Raw genomic sequence first — 3623 nt, 5'->3', positions numbered from 1 at the left:
GGGGAGAGAAGAGCGCCGCTCCGGTCCCCGCCGGCGGGTCTTGGAGGCTCTTGGCATCCGGCAGGAGTCACCAGAAGCCCGGGGAGAGAAGAGCGCCGCTCCGGTCCCCGCCGGCGGGACTTGGAGGCTCTTGGCATCCGGCGGGAGTCACCAGAGGCCCGGGGAGAGAAGAGCGCCGCTCCGGTACCCGCCGGCGGGACTTGGAGGCTCTTGGCATCCGGCGGGAGTCACCAGAGGCCCGTGGAGAGAAGAGCGCCGCTCCGGTACCCGCCGCCGGGGAGCGGCGCTTGGCGGTAGCCGGCGGAGGCTCACCCTAGGCGGGCAAGCCGAGCGCGCCTCTCCGGTACCCGCCGGCGGGACTTGGAGGCTCTTGGCATCCGGCGGGAGCCACCAGAAGCCCGGGGAGAGAAGAGCGCCGCTCCGGTACCCGCCGCCGGCTCTTGGAGGCTCTTGGCATCCGGCGGGAGTCACCAGAGGCCCGGGGAGAGAAGAGCGCCGCTCCGGTCCCCGCCGGCGGGACTTGGAGGCTCTTGGCATCCGGCGGGAGTCACCAGAGGCCCGGGGAGAGAAGAGCGCCGCTCCGGTACCCGCAGCCGGGGAGCGGCGCTAGGCTGTAGCCGGCGGAGGCTCACCCTGGCCGGGCGAGCCGAGCGCGCCGCTCCGGTCCCCGCCGGCGGGACTTGGAGGCTCTCGGCATCCGGCAAGAGTCACCAGAAGCCCGGGGAGAGGAGAGCGCCGCTCCGGTCCCCGCCGGCGGGACTTGGAGGCTCTTGGCATCCGGCGGGAGTCACCAGAGGCCCGGGGAGAGAAGAGCGCCGCTCCGGTACCCGGCGACGGGGAGCGGCGCTTGGCGGTAGGCGGCGGAGGCTCAACCTAGGCGGCCAAGCCTAGCGCGCCTCTCCGGTCCCCGCCGGCGGGACTTGGAGGCTCTTGGCATCCGGCAGGAGTCACCAGAAGCCCGGGGAGAGAAGAGCGCCGCTCCGGTCCCCGCCGGCGGGACTTGGAGGCTCTTGGCATCCGGCGGGAGTCACCAGAAGCCCGGGGAGAGAAGAGCGCCGCTCCGGTCCCCGCCGGCGGGTCTTGGAGGCTCTTGGCATCCGGCAAGAGTCACCAGAAGCCCGGGGAGAGTAGAGCGCCGCTCCGGTCCCCGCCGGCGGGACTTGGAGGCTCTTGGCATCCGGCGGGAGTCACCAGAGGCCCGGGGGGAGAAGAGCGCCGCTCCGGTACCCGCCGGCGGGACTTGGAGGCTCTTGGCATCCGGCGGGAGTCACCAGAGGCCCGGGGAGAGAAGAGCGCCGCTCCGGTACCCGCCGCCGGGGAGCGGCGCTTGGCGGTAGCCGGCGGAGGCTCACCCTAGGCGGGCAAGCCGAGCGCGCCTCTCCGGTCCCCGCCGGCGGGACTTGGAGGCTCTTGGCATCCGGCGGGAGTCACCAGAGGCCCGGGGAGAGAAGAGCGCCGCTCCGGTACCCGCCGCCGGGGAGCGGCGCTTGGCGGTAGGCGGCGGAGGCTCAACCTAGGCGGCCAAGCCTAGCGCGCCTCTCCGGTCCCCGCCGGCGGGACTTGGAGGCTCTTGGCATCCGGCAGGAGTCACCAGAAGCCCGGGGAGAGAAGAGCGCCGCTCCGGTCCCCGCCGGCGGGACTTGGAGGCTCTTGGCATCCGGCAGGAGTCACCAGAAGCCCGGGGAGAGAAGAGCGCCGCTCCGGTCCCCGCCGGCGGGACTTGGAGGCTCTTGGCATCCGGCGGGAGTCACCAGAGGCCCGGGGGGAGAAGAGCGCCGCTCCGGTACCCGCCGGCGGGACTTGGAGGCTCTTGGCATCCGGCGGGAGTCACCAGAGGCCCGGGGAGAGAAGAGCGCCGCTCCGGTACCCGCAGCCGGGGAGCGGCGCTAGGCTGTAGCCGGCGGAGGCTCACCCTGGCCGGGCGAGCCGAGCGCGCCGCTCCGGTCCCCGCCGGCGGGACTTGGAGGCTCTCGGCATCCGGCAAGAGTCACCAGAAGCCCGGGGAGAGAAGAGCGCCGCTCCGGTACCCGGCGACGGGGAGCGGCGCAAAGCGGTAGCCGGCGAAGGCTCACCGCAGGCCCGCAAGGCCAAGAGCGCCGCTCCGGTTCCCCAGCGGAGCCGGGCAGCGGGCGGAGGTTCCCCGTCGCGCCCGGGCAAGGGTTCATCCTGCCCGGCACCAGAGACCAAGCCGTCCCGCTCTCCCCGCCGGAGCTCCCGGACTTTGTCATTTTTCTTGGGCTGAGGTCCGCGGAGGAGGAGGAGGAGGAGGAGGAGGAGGCGGCGGGAGCCGGGCGTCGGTGCCCCGCCGCGGCCGGGCGAGGGTGCGCCCAGCCCGGCACCCGAGACACGGCGGCCTCGGGAAGCCGGCGGGCGACATCGGGAGCCCCCGCGGGGATCCTCGGGGCTCAGTGAAGCTGTTCAGACGGGTGTCCCCTCTCCAGAGCCCCGGAGGTGCGGGACCGGCCCTTCCCCCCACCCCAGGCCGAGGTCCTCGGAGCGCCGCCGGCGGGAAAAGTGGGGAAAGGGACCCGCAGACCTCCGGAATGAGGTCGGATTTGAACGCCAGATCCGACCCGGAGTTCCAGGATGTCGGCAGGGATGCGAGGGAGCTGCCGTAGAAATGGGGGTGGTGACGCTCCTCGCAAGACCTCGTTTCCGCCACCACGCGGAAGAACCGTGAGAGAGGCGTAGGCAAGCCTCTCTCAGGGACGCCGCGACGTGGAAAGCCTAGGCCGGCAGAAGGACAGAGGGATCGCCGCTCAAAGTCCTGGAGCTTTCCGACTTTGTCTCTTTTTTTTTTTTTTTTCTTTTTTTTTTACCCCAAGGCGGCGGCGGCGGCGGGAGAAGGACGGGCACCGCGGAGGCACACTTTTCCCACCCGCTAGCCTGCTCCGGTCGCGGGACTCCCCACTAGATTACCGCGCCGCCGGACTTGGAAAGGAGCCAGAGAAAGAGCTATGAAACCTTGCTACATACGTCCTCCCGATCGATAAGGCAACGGGGCATCCGGTGGGGAGAGACCCCTCGCTCGGCCGGGCTTTGGAGTCCGTGCCGGCATAGGCGAGCGGGTCTCCCTCCCCTCTCCCGGATCAGCGCCCCCGGGGACCCCGGTCCCCGCCCGACGGGCCCGGAAGGTCGCGCGATATCCCACCCCGGGTGGGTCGCGGGCCCCCTCCCTGACCGCCCACTACGCCTCCCTCCACCGGTGAGCTTGCCGAGATCCGAGATCCGAGATCGAGGTGCCCTCTCCCGACCGGGACGGCCGGCGGAGCCTTCGGAGACGGCGGCTCGGACCCGGACCCTGACGAGGGTCTGGGCTTCCCACCCCTCTCCGGAGCAGCTCGCCGGCAAGCCCCGCGACGGCCTCTCACATTCGACTCCCCAAACGTAGCCTCCGACGATGACACCACCACAGAGGGCCGCGCTCACCCTTCTCCGTTCGAGGCGGCCCAAAGAACTCCGGCAGGCCGACGGCAGGCCGGCCGACGATAGGCCGGGAAGAGCGGCGGGGACCCCCCCTACCCTTCGCGGGGTCGGGGGTGGTGTCGACGCCCGCAGGAAGCGCAGCGGCGACGGCGCGGGAGGCTCAGGCCGCGACGGGTCCTTGGGGTTCGCCCGAAACG

This window comes from Dendropsophus ebraccatus, unplaced genomic scaffold (genome assembly GCF_027789765.1).
Source record: "Dendropsophus ebraccatus isolate aDenEbr1 unplaced genomic scaffold, aDenEbr1.pat pat_scaffold_1131_ctg1, whole genome shotgun sequence".
Classification (NCBI taxonomy): domain Eukaryota; kingdom Metazoa; phylum Chordata; class Amphibia; order Anura; family Hylidae; genus Dendropsophus; species Dendropsophus ebraccatus.
The sequence above is the reverse complement of the archived record's forward strand: the minus strand, read 5'-3'. Positions refer to the sequence as shown.